The sequence below is a fragment of the Balaenoptera acutorostrata genome, chromosome 9 (genome assembly GCF_949987535.1).
Source record: "Balaenoptera acutorostrata chromosome 9, mBalAcu1.1, whole genome shotgun sequence".
Classification (NCBI taxonomy): domain Eukaryota; kingdom Metazoa; phylum Chordata; class Mammalia; order Artiodactyla; family Balaenopteridae; genus Balaenoptera; species Balaenoptera acutorostrata.
In genome coordinates, this window is record NC_080072.1 from 62,145,343 (window position 1) to 62,162,405 (window position 17,063).

General features: G+C 40.7%; 1 long non-coding RNA gene across 2 annotated transcripts in view; it reads right to left on the bottom strand.

The window, feature by feature from the left end:
* LOC103016637 (uncharacterized) overlaps positions 1-17,063 on the bottom strand; it is a 95,799-nt gene that overhangs the window by 30,088 nt on the left and 48,648 nt on the right. For both annotated transcript variants that reach the window (XR_009009155.1, XR_451465.2), the window contains 3 exons: positions 16,936-17,049; positions 15,941-15,999; positions 10,262-10,423 (listed from right to left, as the gene is read on the bottom strand). This is a non-coding gene — a long non-coding RNA (uncharacterized LOC103016637). The remainder of the gene's footprint in view (positions 1-10,261; positions 10,424-15,940; positions 16,000-16,935; positions 17,050-17,063) is intronic.

Consider the following 17,063-nt stretch of genomic DNA (forward strand, 5'->3'; position numbering starts at 1 on the left):
TACAAAGAAAAAATATTAAAAGCAACAAAGGAAAAGCAACAAATAACATACAAGGGAATCCCCATAAGGTTAACAGCTGATCTTTCAGCAGAAACTCTGCAAGCCAGAAGGGTGTGGCAGGACATATTTAAAGTGATGAAAGGGAAAACCTACAACCAAGATTACTCTACCCAGCAAGGGTTTCATTCAGATTTGATGGAGAAATTAAAACCTTTACAGACAAGCAAAAGTTAAGAGAATTCAGCACCACAAAACCAGCTTTACAACAAATGCTAAAAGAACTTCTCTAGGCAAGAAACACAAGAGAAGAAAAGCCCTACAAAAACAAATGCAAAACAATTAAGAAAATGGTAATAGGAACATACATATCGATAATTACCTTAAATGTAAATGGATTAAATGCTCCAACCAAAAGACATAGACTCACTGAATGGATACAAAAACAAGACCCGTATATATGCTGTCTACAAGAGACCCACTTCAGACCTAGGGACACATACGGACTGAAAGTGAGGGGATGGAAAAAAATATTCCGTGCAAATGGAAAACAAAAGAAAGCTGGAGTAGCAATTCTCATATCACACAAAACAGACTTTGAAATAAAGACTATTACAAGAGACAAAGGAGGACACTACATAATGATCAAGGGATCAATCCAAGAAGATATAACAATTGTAAATACCTATGCACCCAACATAGGAGCACCTCAATACATAAGGCAAACACTAACAGTCATAAAAGGGGAAATCGACAGTAACACAATCATAGTAGGGGACGTTAACACCCCACTTTCACCAATGGACAGATCATCCAAAATGAAAATAAATAAGGAAACACAAGCTTTAAATGACACATTAAACAAGATGGACTTAATTGATATTTATAGGACATTCCATCCAAAAACAATAGAATACACTTTCTTCTCAAGTGCTCATGGAATATTCTCCAGGATGAATCATATCTTGGGTCACAAATCAAGCCTTGGTAAATTTAAGAAAATTGAAATCATATCAAGTATCTTTTCCAACCACAGTGCTATGGGACTAGATATCAATTACAGGGAAAAAACTGTAAAAAAATACAAACACATGGAGGCTAAACAATGCACTATTAAATAACCAAGAGATCACTGAAGAAATCAAAGAGGAAATCAAAAAATACCTAGAAACAAATGACAATGAAAACACGACGGCCCAAAACCTATGGGATGCAGCAGAAGCAGTTCTAAGAGGGAAGTTTATAGCAACATAGTCCTACCTCAAGAAACAAGAAACATCTCAAATAAACAACCTAACCTTACACCTAAAGCAATTAGAGAAAGAAGAACAAAAAAACCCCAAAGTTAGCAGAAGGAAAGAAATCATAAAAATCAGATCAGAAATAAATGAAAAAGAAATGAAGGAAACAATAGCAAAATTCAACAAAACTAAAAGCTGGTTCTTTGAGAAGATAAAATTGATAAACCATTAGCCAGACTCATCAAGAAAAAAAAGGAACAGACTCAAATCAACAGAATTAGAAATGAAAAAGGAGAAGTAACAACTGACACTGCAGAAATACAAAGTATTATGAGAGATTACTACAAGCAACTATATGCCAATAAAATGGACAACCTGGAAGAAATGGCTATGTAGAAAAGAAAAGGCTATGACAAGAAGCAACAATCTATAGGACAGGAAAAGTCCCACTAGTAAAGAAAAATATATAGTGAAGGCTGTGGATCAATGACTTAAATAAGCTAGTACAAAGATTAAAAGACAAAAAAAATACAAAATCAACTATAACTACAATGAACAGTGAATGAATAAACATGAAGATGTAAAATATGACATCAAAAACACAAAACATGGGAGAGTGGAGTAAAAACAAATGTAGACCTTTTAGAATGTGTTTGAACTTAAATGACTATCAGTTTAAAACAAGTAGATATAGTTATAGATCAACATACCTGATGCCCATGATAACCACAAATCAAAAAACCTGCAATAGATAAACAAAAGCTGGAGAGAAAAGAACATAAGCATTCCGTTAAAGAAAATCATCAATCCACAAGGGAAGAAACTAAATGAAAAAGAAAAGAAGAGAGAATAATTGCAAAAACAACCAGAATTCAAGTAACAAAATGGCAATAAGTACACATCTATCAATAATCACTATAAATATCAAGGGACTAAATGCTACAATCAAAAGACATAGCATGGCTGACTGGTTGGGGAGAGGGAACAAGACCCATCTATTGATATATGCCACTTACAAGAGACTGACTTCATATCTAAAGACAAAGACTGAAAGTGAGGGCATAGAAAAGGATACTTCATGCAAAGGAAATTGGCAGAAAGCTGGGGTAGCAGTATTCATATCTAGGCAAAGTAGACTTTAAAGCAAAATCTATAACAAAAGACAAAGAAGGGCATTATATAAAGATAAAAATATCAATATAACAGGATATAGCACTTGTTAACATATATTCACCTAGTATAGGAGCACCTAATTATATAAAGCAAATATTAACAAACATAAATGGAGAAATTGACATTAATGCAATTATAGCAGGAGACTTTAACACCCCACTTACATCAATGGAAAGATCATCCAGGCAGAAAATCCATAAGGAAACAGTGGCCTTAATTGACATATTAGACCAGTTGGTCTTTATAGATATCTACAGGACATTACATTCAAAAACAGCAGAATACACATTCTTTTCAAGTGCACATGGAATGTTCTCCAGGATGGCTCACATGCTAGGTCACAAAACAAGTCTCAACAAATTTAATAGGATAGAAATTATATCAATTTTATGACCAAAAGGGTGTTAAACTAGAAATCAATTACAGGAAGAGAAATGGGAAGAACACAAACACATGGAGACTAAACAATATGTTACTAAAAACCAATGGGTCAATGAAGAAATCAAAGAGGAAATCAGAAAATACCTTGAGACAAATGAGGACAAAAATACAACTTTCCAAGATCTATAGGATGCAGCAAAAGCAGTCCTAAGAGGGAAGTTTATAGAGATACAAGCCTACCTTAAGAAACAAGAAGAAATTCAAAACAACCTAACCTACCATCTAAAGGAATTGGTGGGGGGAGCCCAAAATCAGCAGAAGGAGGGAAATAATAAAGATCAGAGAGGAAATAAATAAAATAGAGACCAAAAAAACAACAGAAAAAAATCAATGAAATCGAGACCTAGTTTTTTGAAAAGATAAACAAAACTGATAAGCCTATAGCCAGACTCATTAAGAAAAAAAGAGAGGACCCAAAGTAAACAAAATAAGAGTGAAAGAGGAGAATTAAAACCAATAACACCAAGATACAAAAAATCATAAGAGAACACTATGAACAGTTATATGCCAAGAGAGTGGATAACCTAGAAGAAATGGATAAATTTGTAGAAACATACACTCTTCCAAGACTTTATCAGGAAGAAATAGACAATCTGAATAGACCAATCACTAGAAGTGAAATTGAATTAGCAATCAAAAAACTCCCAGCAGACAAAAGCCCAGGACCAGACAGTTTCACAGGGGAATTCTTTCAATTATATAAAGAAAATTTAATACCTGTCCTTCTCAAAGTATTCCAAAAAACTGAAGAGGAGAAAACACTTCCAAATTTATTCTTCAAGGCCACCATTACCCTGATACCAAAACCAGACAAAGACACTACAAAAAAAGAAAATTACAAGCCAATATCTTTGTTGAATATAGATGTAAAAATCTTCAACAAGATATTAGCAAACCAAATTTAACAACATATAAAAAGGATCATACACCATGATCAAGTGGGATTTATTCCAGGGAGGCAAGGATGGTTGAATTTCCACAAATCAATCAATATGATACACCACATTAATAAAACGAAGGATAAAAATCACATGATCTTCTCAATAAATGCAGAAAAAGCATTTGAAAAAATTCAACATCACTTCATGATTTAAAAAACTCTCATCAAAGTGAGTATGGAGGAAACATATCTCAACATAATAAAGGCAATTCATGACAGACCCATAGCTAACATTATGCTCAATGTGAAAAGCTGAAAGAGTTTCCTCTGAAATCAGAAACAAGAAAAATATGTCCACTCTTGCCACTTCTATTTAACATAGTATTTAACATAAGAAGTTCTAGCCACAGCAATCAGACAATAAAAAGAAATAAAAGGCATCCAAATTGGAAAGGAAGAAGTAAAACTGTCACTATTTGCAGATGACATGATACTATATACTACAGGAAACCCTAAAGCCTCCACCAAAAAACTATTAGAACTAATAAATGAATTCAGTAAAGTTGCAGAATACAAGATTAATATACAGAAATTTGTTGCTTTTCTACACACTAATAATGAACTATCAGAAAGAGAAAGTAAGAAAACAATCTTGTTTAAACTGCATCAAAAACAATAAAATACCTAGGAATAAACTTAACCAAGGAGGTGAGAGACCTATACTCTGAAAACTATAAAACATTGAGGAAATAAATTGAAGACGATACGAAGAAATGAAAGATATCCTGTGTTCATGGATTAGAAGAATTAATATTATAAAAATGGCAATACTGCCCAAAGCAACCTACATATTTAATGTAATCCTTATCAAAATACCTATGACATTTTTCACAGAACTAGAACAAATAATCCTAAAATTTATATGGAAACACAAAAGACCGCAAATAGCCATAAAAGTCCTGAGAAAGAACAGAGCTGGAGGAATCACACTGCCTGAATTCAGATTATACTACAAATCTACAGTCATCAAAACAGTATGGTACTAGCACAAAAAGAGACACATAGATCAACTGAACAGAATAGAGAGCCCAGAAATAAACCCACACACTTATGGTCAATTAATCTAGAACAAAGGAGGCATGAATATACAATGAAGAAAAGACAGTCTCTTCAATAAGTCGTTTGGGAAAACTGGACAGCTACATGTAAAAGAATGAAATTGGAACATTTTCTCACACCATATACAAAAAATAAACTCAAAATGAATTAAAACCCAAATGTAAGACCAGAAACCATAAAACTCCTAGAAGAAAACATAGAACACTCTTTCACATAAATTGTAGCAATATTTTTTTTGGATCTGTCTCCTAAGGTAAAGGAAACAAAAGCAAAAATAAACAAAAGGGACCTAATTAAACTTAAAATCTTTTCCACAGCAAAGGAAACCATCAACAAAACAAAAAGGCAGCCTACTGAATGGGAGAAAATATTCACAAATGATATGATTGATAAGGGGTTAATATCCAAAATATATAAGCAGCTCATACAATTCAACATCAGAAAAAAAAAAAAACAATTAAAAAATGGGCAGAAGACCTGAATAGACATTTTTCTAAAGAAGATATACAGATGGCCAACAGGTCAACGTGAAAAGATGCTCAGCATCAATAATCATCAGGGAAATGCAAATCAAAATCACAATGAGATATCACCTCACACCTGTCAGAATGGCTCTCATTAAAAGACCACAAATAACAAATGTTGGTGAGGATGTGGAGAAAAGGCAACACTCTTACACTGTTGGTGGGGATGTAAATTTGTGCAGCCACTGTGGAAAACAGTATGCAGGTTCCCCAAAAAACAAAAATAGAACTACCATATGATCCAGCAATTCCACTCCTGGATATATATCTGAAGGAAACAAAAACACTAATTCAAAAAGATACATGCACCCTTATTTTCATAGCAGTATTATTTACAATAGCCAGGATATGGAAGCAACCTAAGTGTCCATCAACAAATGAATGAATCAAGAAGATGTGATATATATATACAATGGAATGTTACTCAGCCATAAAAAGGAATGAAATTTGCAACAGCATGGTTGGACTTGGAGGGTATTATGCTAAGTGAAATAAGTCAGACACAGAAAGACAAATACTGTGTGTATAAATGTATATGTGGCATCTAAAAAGTAAACAAACTGGTGAATATAACAAAAAAGAAACAGACTCACAGATATAGAGAATAAACTAGTGGTTACCAGTGGGGAGAGGGGCAAGATAGGGGTAGGGGATTAAGAGATACAAACTACCATGTATAAAATAAATAAGCTACAAGGATATATTATACCACACAAGGAATATAGCCAATATTTTATAATAACTTTAAATGGAGTATAATCTATAAAAATATTGAATCACTATGTTGCACACCTGAAACAAATATAATATTGTAAATCAACTATACTTCAATTTTTAAAAATGAAGGATCAGTTTTTGAACATAAGGAATCTGAGCCCAGGCCTGGTGCTCTATCCAAATCAGGCAGATATAATTACCAGACTTCATCCTTAGCACCTGTGGAACAATACAGTCTTAATCTCAGAGTCCACAGTAGCAAAACTCCTTCCTCTCCCTATGGGTTTCCTCGGGCCTAAGATCTAACATCCTCTCTGTGTATAAGGAAAACACAAGAGTAACAGCATCTCATCAAACTATGTTTTCCCAGCTCCATCATTCAGAGTCTTCACAGTAAACAGATGATATGCTCAAAGGAAGAAAATGAAGAGAGTTTTACAAAGGTCCTACCTACAGATATGTGGGTGGAGGTAAGGGAACTGGTGATGGATGAAGAGCCAGGCACTAGTTGCAGCAGGAAGGCTTCACCACCCCAGGCATGAAAGATCCCGGGGAAGAAAAACAGTGGTAGCAGAACCTGGACCGAGCCAGAGCCCCGGAGTAGGACCACCAAGCAGGAAAGGCAGCCTGTGGTAGGCAAAATTTCTAGGAGTGGCCCCAAGATTTTACACTCTCACCCCCGGAACCTCTAAATGTGATGAGCTATACCTCCTGAGATTGTGTTATGTCATGTGGCACCAATGGCCTTAACTAAGGGAGATTACCTAGGTGAGCTGAACCTAATCACACAAGCATTTAAAAGCAGAGAGTTTTCTCTACCTGGTAAGAGAAGAAGGTAGGAGGAGAAGCCAGAAAGACTCAAACTTTGAGGACTTGACCTACCATTGCTGGCTTGAAGATGGAGTGGTCATGTGGGAAGGATGCAGACAGTCTCCAGGAGGAGTGGGCAGCTGGGCAGACAGCCAGCCAGGAAACAGGACCTCAGTCCTACAGTGGCAGGAGCTAGATTCTGCCAGCCTGAATGAGCTTGGAAGCAGACATCCCCACCTCCATCTCGAGCCTCCAGATAAGAACCCAACCCAGCTGACACCTTGATTTCAGGCTTATGAGAACCTGAAGAGAGAACCCAGCTGAATCCACCTGAACTTCTGACTTCCAGAACTGTGCACTGATAAATGGGTGTTGTTTTAAGCCCCTAAATGTGGTGATTTGTTACAGCAGTGATAGAAAACTAATACACAGCCAAAGAGGAGCACAGCTTCTGCCAGAACCAAAGACCCAGACCCTTGTGGCAGAGGCAGGGAAATAAGTACCCCAACCTCTGTTTTCTCCTCCAGGGCCTCACATTGGCCAGGCCATTGAGATCACCCCTGATGTCAGTCTCCCAGAGCCTCACTCAGGGAAGGTACCAACAGGTTCCAGGCCCAAGGGTGAATTTGAGAACAAAGCTTATACAACTTTAGGACCCTAGCAAGAAAAAGAATACAAACTTATAAAAAAGGGGGGAAAAAATGATGTGATATATACACAGTGGAATACTACTCAGCCATAAAAAGGAATTTTCCTGTTTGCAATAACATAGATGGACCTGGAGGGTATTATGCTAAGTGAAATAAGTCAGACAGAGAAAGACAAATACAGTATAATATTACTTATATGTGGAAACTATAAAATACAACAAACTAGTGAATATAACAAAAAAGAAAAACAGATTCACAGATATAAAGACAAACTAGTGGTTACTAGTGGGGAGAGGGAAGGGGGAAAGGACAGATAGGGGTAGGGCATTAAGAGGTACAAACTACTATGCATAAAATAAGGTACAAGGATATATTGTACAGCACAAGGAATATAGCCAATATTTTATAATAACTTTAAATAGAATGTAATCTATAAAAATTTTGAATCACTATGTTGTATACCTGAAACTAATATATTGTAAATCAGCTATACTTCAATGAAAAATAAGTAAATATTCAAAAATAAAGACAAACTTATGAGATTAATCACCATGCAAATATTTATTTCAAATTTTTAAAAATCACAACAGATGACAGATTTATAAAAGTTATCAAATGCCACAAACACCACAAATTCTAAAAAGTAAATTAAAATTTTTCTGAACCACTCTCAAAATGCTTTTGTCCTACATGTTGGCAGTGGTTTTCTTTAATTGCCCCCTTCATATGGCAATGATATTGTAATCTTATTTTCTATGGAGAAAATAGACAATTTAGTCTTTCCTCTAGCACGGTGATTCGTTTTTTTTCTCTTGATTTTAGGAAAGTTACTTTCGCCCTCACAACTTGTTACTTATAGTGTCATGTGAAATTTTGGAATTGCTGTCAAAATTTGGGGAAATCTCTATTAATTTTCTTTCATGTGTGAACTTTAAGATTTAAAGATATTTCAAGATTTTTTGTGCAGTGACTAGTCTTAAACCATCCTTGAATTGTTATACTTGTTAACCAGTTTGCTGTTAATATTCTTGCTGTACTGGTGTATTTTGAGTTGTATGTTATTTTTTCAACGTTAGAATTATCAAGAAATTTAAATCTTTTCTAATGTGTTCATATAATTTACTATTCTTCAGTAAATGGATTACCAAATAATCCAAGAGCCTAATAGTTACATCTATTTGAAATTTCTCTCTTCTAGTGAATTACTGTTTGGGGCATCATCTGAAAAATAAATTTTGTTTCAACTCACTTCTTGTAGTCAGAATAATTTTTTATTATTTTCCTCATCTTATATTTGATATTCTGTCATTTTTATCTGTATCTTCTCTCAGTTCTTTGAAAATAACTAACTTTAAACTTGTTAAAATAAGGTCATATCAGAAGTCTGTAATTTCTGTAATTCAACTTTATTGAAATGTTCCAAAACATCTTTCAGAAAAGCAGTTTAAATGCACATTAAAGTTTTATCAATTAACTATTCCTGTCAAAAAAGAGGAGAAATGTAAAGTGTTTAGAACTGTATATGCTTTTTAAAAACTACCAAGTATATTTCTGACAAGAGAGAAATTCAATTTTGACAAAGCATCAATGAGAACTGAATACTCTATAGTTTTATATACCTAATGGATTAGAAGAAATTTCTACAGACTGCCTTGTGACTCCACAGAAATCAAACCTTGTTTCTCCTCTACTGCTCATATTTTTCCTGGACCAGGCACTTTAGAACAGATTCTATTATAGTGCAACCTCTAACCATGCACCTTCTTTTAACAACTGCACAGTGAGTGTATGAGTATTCCTGGAAACCATTCCTATGCTGAACAACTAGCAATAACTTAATTCTCCATGGAAGAGAGAGAAAACCACATAAATATATCCACTAAACTCAGACTAAACGTATCCCACTCAACTTCCCATTAAATTCAAAAAATTCTGGGACTTCCCTCGTGGTGCAGTAGTTAAGAATCCACCTGCCAATGCAGGGGACACGGGTTTGATCCCTGGTCCAGGAAGATCCCACATGCCGCGGAGCAACTAAGCCCATGCACCCCAACTACTGAGCCTGCGCTCTAGAGCCCACAAGCCACAACTACCGAGCCCACACGCCACAACTACTGAAGCCCATGCACCTAGAGCCCGTGTTCTGCAGCAAGAGAAACTGCCACAATGAGAAGCCCACGCACCGCGACGAAGAGTAGCCCCTGCTCGCCGCAACTAGAGAAAGCCCACGCGCAGCAATGAAGACCCAATGCAGCCAAAAATAAAAAATATATATATAAATAATTTTTTAAAATAAATAAAAATTAAAAGAAAAATTCCCATGGCCTCTCCAGTAGCATACAATACAAAGGAAATTGTGATGGAGGGAAGCTGAAAAGATAGGAGACAGTCATCCTAACCAGCTGCATGCAGTTAAGAATATCTTACTTCTACAAATTGCACAAAACATAACCATATGAATACATTGCCAGGGGACCACACACACACAAATACACACACTCACACATGCAGAGACACACGCCCTAGGCCCTGGAAGGGTCCTGTGCAAGTGAAGAACCCTAAAGATACAGTTTCATCAGCTTCATGGTAAACCATGGTAAACCTGTCTCTAATTCCCATTGTTGATCTGATTACCATAACCAGCAGGCACACCTGTATTGGTTAAGTTCCCTCTAACTTCTGTAACAAACAAACGCAAAGATGACTTACAGCTGAAGCACGATACAGGTTTATTTCTTGCTCATATAAAGTCCAAAAGAAGTTTTCTTCATTGACTGGCAGCTGTCCTCTAAATAATGACTTGGAGATCTAGATTCCTTTCATCTTGTGGCTCCACCTTCAGCACATGAATTCCAAGCCAGCCATGCCCATCTGCATCAAACCGCAAAGGAGAAAAAGCATGGAGGATCACACAAGGGAAGTTTTAGGGGGCCAAACTACAAGTGAAGCACATCACTTCACTCACATTCCATCACCTAAAACTCAGTCACATGCACACATCTAACTACAAATTGGGAGCTGAGAGTGGAAACCGTGCTTTGTAGCAGTTCAGGTCTGCAGGAATTCCCAGCTTTCATTCAGCATCACTCAGCAATCTGGTTTACAAGCAGAGAAGAGGTACAGTTACATCAATCTCCGTTCGGTGGTTGCCAGGGTAGGCACAAATTTCAGAGAGGAAGAAAACAAATGCATCCCTATTACCTCTATGCCAATGAAGCTACTGACGAAAGATAGAGTCCTTTGCATGTGTCATCACTAGGTGGCTCTTTAGGCCTTTGGATTCCCCAAGTTTTTATCTCAGATGCTTCTCAGCGATGCAGGATAAAAGGATTTTCCAGTACCTGAACAGAGATGTAAATGGACCTATTCTTCCTGGCCTCACCCAAAGAATGGGTCTGGACCTGCCTGCACCTCAGAAAGATTAGCAACTGAGAGAAAAGAGAAGGCAGCGCAGTTACGAAGGGCACGGGGAATGTCCACCGGAGACAGAGACGCTGAGCCCACCAGGCCTGGTTAGAACCCCAGCTCTGCCCCGGATGCTCAGTGGGACATCGCCCCACACTAACTTCATTTCATCCTCGTGAAGTGGAGACTCTAACACTACAGCCATTTAAGACAGGTTTCTGGCTTTTCCAAGTGCTTTCACAAACACCCTCTATTTTGTCCCCATGACATCCCACTGAGGCAGACATTAGGCATTGTTGGTCCCACTTTGCAGGTGGGGAAACCGAGGGACTAAAATGAAAATTAACTTGCCCGAGGTCACAAGGCAAGTAGAGGCAGATGCAGAACTTGTGATTCTTTCCATTGTTCTGTGCTCTGCATTTTACAAAACACTGCCCATTCTTTAATTCCCTCTCTCCTCACTATGGCATAATGAAGTAAACAGGACAAGTAGTGTCTTCACTATATTCATCTCACAGAGGAAAATACTGAGATTCAGGGAAGTTTAGGAACCTGCCCATTCTGACAGGGCTAAGGCTATAATCCACATTTCCAGATTTCCTCTTAAAACGGGTTTTTTAAACTTAACACCAAACACTTTAATTGGCCCAAAGGCCAATTTTATCTGCTTGCTGCCACATAGAGTATAAATATTTAAATTCTTTTTAAATGTTTAGAAAAGAACTATTTCCTCTCTCCCATCAAACATGACCCTATAACTTTGTCCAGTGTCAAGATTAGCCCTAACTTGTACACGCTCTAGTTGTACATTTTGTCAACTATGTGAATAAAGAAAATAGAAAAACAAAAAAGGTATTGACAGAGGCTGAGGAGCAAGCAGGCAATAGAAGAAGCAGCCAGTCCTCAGCACCCTATGAGAAGCACGTGGCACAGAACAGTGGTCTTCAAAGTGGGCTCCAAGCCTGGCCCAGCTGGACCAGCCACTTCAGGGAGTGTTGGTGGAGCTGGGGATGTTTTTCAAGCCCTTGTCCCACTGCAGGTGATTCTGAAGATCAGCCAGTACTGAGGACCATTCTGCTCACCATGATTTGCTGTTATGTTTGAAACTTTTCCCTTAGCCAAAAGGAAATGACAAGTCTCATGCAGAAGAAATGATATCAAACTGACCTAGAAGTCAGCTATAAGCATGAGCTTAGAGTTGGGAACCATTAAAGAGCCAACAGGACTTTGATCTCCCTCAGACTCCAGGTGAAATGGAAATAAATCCACAGCTAAGGAGGGGATTGTATTCTCTCACCCCATGATTTTCAGATTCCGCTAATATTTACTAAACGCCTTGAACGCTGCAGACACTGTGGCAGACAGGCTGTTTACATTTCAGTTCATCTCACAACCAACATGTGGAGACACCAGTGTCCTCGTTTTATAGATGATACTCAAAAATGGTCAAGTGACATGACTTACCCAGTACTTGTAAATAGCAGAGTTGGTTGCATCCCAGTAAGAAACAAGGATACCGACTGTTGCCTGGGAGTCTGCTGTGTTCCTGACCCTTTGCCAATAGCTATATACATGATTTCTTATGGTCAGACCTGCCCTGAACAGCAGGGAATGTTTTTATTCTCACTCTCCAGATGAGAAAACCAACACTCAGAAAGGTTCTGTAACAACCAATGGCATCACTAGGAAAAGGCCGGAACAGAATTCAGCACAGGTCTGCCTGGGTCTGTGTCCAGTGCAGGTCCAGGCGCAGTTGGTGTAGCTGTGATTGTTTCCCAAGTCTCCAGTGTGTTCCAGCTTGCTCTTGGCCGTTGGTGTGCAGTGGCACATAGGAGCTAAGGTAAGCTCCCCACCCCTACCTCCGCTCAGAGAGAAAACAGTAATTAAGGTCAGACTGCAGGCTTCCTGTTTCCTCATGCCACCGGGGGGTGGGTAAGAGTGGCTGCTCTGGCAGCCACCCATGACCCGGGCCTTTGCCAAGGTGATTCAGATTCCGCCCGAGTGCTGGGCTACTGTTCAAACGTGTCCGGGGTTCTCTGGGCACTTTGGTCCCCTGCCACACAATGAAATCCTGTTGTCACAGGCAGAATTGATTGAGAGATCGGATTCTGAGCAGCACTCCGCACCCAGGACCCGGGCGTCCTGCACCTCCCCGGGCACAAAGCTGACCACCCGCCATTGAACCCTCGGAGGGAGGCCCGGCCGGGAGAAGGACCAGAGCGCAGAGCGTGGGCAGGATGCACCACTCCCGCCCACCGCCGCTGCAAGTCCTTTGTGCTGGTTTTGTTTTGTCTTCTGGGGTAAAGGCTCCCTCCGCCGCCATCGCTTCTTTAGGAACCAGCTCATGTGAAGGGGCCCGTTAGTCACGGATTCCGAGTCATTGTGGAGGGATCGGGCGTTTTCAGTGCCAGAGCTTCCAGTGACCTTTTAAATCCTGAGATGAAAATCTCGGGGCATCCAGAGCCCTTCCTCACTGGATGCAGGGAAGAGAAACGACCACAAAGTCTGAGGCACTTTTCCTGCTCTCTACTGAGGCCTCTCTGGGCAATAGTAGTTACAATAAGAGTGACAGGTTTAAAAGGGTCTTTATATAATGCCTGGGGCTCTATATACATCACCTAATGGAGCTACAACCCTATGTGATATCATGATTGCCATTTGACAGAAGAGAAAGCTGAGGCTCTGGTTTACTATTCTGCCCAAGGCACACAGCTCAGAGAGCAATGCAAGAATTAACATTCAGTTCTGTCTGACTGCCTGGCTCTGAAGATGCCCCTCAACATTCAGACCACCTAAGAAATGTAGCCAGGACCCACCCACAGCGGCCCCTACCAGAAGGTACGAGTTTCCAGCTAGATTAGAATAGGCTGGGGAACCTCCCTGGTGGTGCAGTGATTAAGAATCCGCCTGCCAACGCAGGGGACATGGGTTCGAGCCCTGGTCCGGGAAGATCCCACATGCTGCGGAGCAACTAAGCCCGTGTGCCACAACTACTGAGCCTGCGCTCTAGAGCCCTCAAGCCACAACTACTGAGCCCGCGTGCCACAACTACTGAAGCCTGTGCTCCTAGAGCCCATGCTCCGCAACAAGAGAAGCCACCACAATGAGAAGCCCACACACCGCAACAAAGAGTAGGCCCCGCTCACCACAACTAGAGAAAGCCCATGCACAGCAACGAAGACCCAACGCAGCCAAAAATAAATAAAATTTAAAAAAAAAAAAAAAAGAATAGGTTGGAACAGGAAATCAACTGTGAACCCTGAGGAAGCCTCCCTTAAAAATGAGGGGCCCCATTGCCTTAGTCAGCTCGGGCGGCTATAACAGTTACCATAGAATGGGCAGCTTAAACCATAGACATTTATTTCTCCTATTTCCAGAGGCAGAAAGTTTGAGATCAGGGTGCTAGCATGGTGGGGTTCTTGGTAAGGCCCCTGCTTCTTTCTGTGTCCTCACAGTAGAGGAAGAGGAAGAAAGTGAGCTAGCTTTCTTGCCTCTTCTTTTAAGGGCACTAATTCCATTCATAAAAGCGCCATCCTCATGACCTAATTAACTCCCAAAGTCCCCAACTCCAAATACCACGACATTGGAGATTAAGGTTTCAACATACGGATTTGGGGGGGACACACACATTCAATCCATAACACCCATAGTTCAGGGAAAGGGTTTAAAAGGAAAAGCTGATGACCCAAGTAGATCCTAGAAAGAGAGAAGGAGAGTGTTGGTGGTGCTGGTCCCTGAGGTAGCGGTTCCAGACTAGTCCTGACCTGGTGCTCCTGGGAGGAGATTGTCTTCCCACAATGCACATGGCACTTTTGCAGCAAATGGGTTCAGCTGCACCAACAGGTCTGTTCTTCTGAGTAAGACCAGTTTTCAGTGGTGACACCCAGGGTCTGAGCTACCTATTTAGCATCTTTGTACAAATTTAGAAAGAAGAAGGCATCCCCTTCCTTGGGTGCCAGTTTAGTGGCCCAAGAGTAAGCACGGGCTGGATTTTAGTTTCCACTCATCTCCTTGGATGTGTAAGCTCCACAGTGTATATGATCTGTACAACTCTGTGAAACCGAGCTGCATGACAAGCAATGACAGTAGCAGATTTATAGACCCCAGTTCTAGACTCACTTGAATGGCAAAGCCAGTCTGAATCCCCTTTTTGGACTATATGTCTATTGGACCGTGTAAGCCTCCAGGTTCTGGCATGCTCTGGGGTGAGGGGAAGACTCTAGCAGAGAGATACTAAGAATTCATGCAAATAAGGCAGTAGGTGGTTGAGCAATTAATTAAACATAAAGAAACCTAGCTGTAGTTGTCCCCAAATTGTGGCTTTGTTCATGCAAATTAGACCACTCCTGCTCCGAGTCCCTGCTTACTGCATGCTGTTATTGTGTTCTTGTCTTCTGTGAAGGTAGATACTAGGGATTCTCCTTGTCAGGCATGAACTGATTGATGGAAAAAATTGCATTTAATCATAATGTATGATCCTTTTAATGTACCGTAGAATTTGATTTGCTAATATTTTGTTGAGGATTTTGCTTCAATATTCCTCAGGGATATGGCCTTTAATTTTCTCCTCATAGAGTGTTGTTATCTGGCTTTGGTATGTCAATGAAAAAATTGTTGCCTGCCATATCAGTAAAAAAAAGGATGTTGCAGCCATAAAGCCACTACAGCCACCCAGACGGTGAGCCCTGAGGGAACACAGGATGGAGACAAATAGGCTGCCCATAGCCAAGCCCTCACCCCCAACTACACACCCTGAGGGGATTCAGGGTGAGAAAGCACAGGATACTGACCCCAGATAGCTGACATGCATATCAAAGGAATGATTTCAGTGAGCCCAGACCCTTGCATCTTCCCACACATAGAAAAGCACTAAATTCCTTAACTTGAGATGTCTAGTTTTCTTCAGTTAACAGTAGTCTTTTGACGTTCCAACTACCTGGTCTTTGTGGCAAAAACTCCCACATATCCCGACTCCTCCCTTACCTCTTTGGAAGCAGTCTCTGAGATGCTGTGTCCTGGGCTTAAGTTCTCAGTTTTGCCTGCTGAATAAAACAAAACTCTCAACTTTTAGGTTGTGCATTGTTTTTCAGTCGAAGGGTATCAGGGAGATGCTAGCCTCATAAAATGCAGCTGGCTTGACTGTATGATCAGACAGGGCCACAGGCTGTGTCCCATAGTTTGGTAGGGCCACAGGCTGTCATCCACAGTTGGACAGGCCGCTGGCTGTGCTCTGCTGTTGGCCCGGCTCCCTGACTGGGTTGGGCCACCAGCTATGCTCAATAATCAACGTGGGCCTTAGGCTCTGAGACTGGGCAGGATTAGTGCCCAGCCTCTCTGGTTGGGTGAGGCCACAGTCTGTGCTCTGATGCTATGTAGGGCTGCTGGCTTGGCTCCCTGCCCAATCAGGGCAGTAAACTGGGCTCGGAGGCTGCTCAGGGTTCTCTCCCCGTGCCCTCTTGTCAGGCAGGGCTGGAGGCTGTGCTCAGCAACCAGGCCGGGCTGACGGCTTGGCACCCTGTCCAGGTGGGGCCATAGAATGAGATCTACAGCTGGACAGCCCATTGGCTGTGGACCCAAACTGGACAGAACTGCCCAAAGAGCTCCCTGGCCAGACAGGGCCACTACCTCAGCTCTGTGGATAGGCATGGCCCCCAGCTGGGCTCTCTGCTCAGGTGCCACCACCAGCAGGAACACAGTCGGCCAAGACCCACATGCTGCTTACTATGAGCCTCATCCCCTTCTCCGTCTCTAGCTGATCCCTGCTGGTCTAACCCTACTGATTCCCCCAGTGATTCCTGCAAGGCAAGACTGCAGTGGGCCTCCTGGGAAGCATCCTGGAATGCTGGGGAAGCTGGATGTCCACCCTGAACTCTCTTTTTCCCACAGGCGAAGTTGTAGGTCCTGGGGGACCTTCTAGGTACAGAGCCAGGCCAGCCAGGGGGAGGGGCAATGCAGTCAAAGGGAAGTCCTGCCCTTACCCTTCTAATGCAGTGTTTCCTGGTTTCTGTGATCCAAGGGTATGCTTCAACCCCACTCCTGGGTTCTGGAATCTTCAGAGGTGTCTTGTTGTGCACAGTTGCTAGTTGGTCTTTCTGTGAAGGAGACA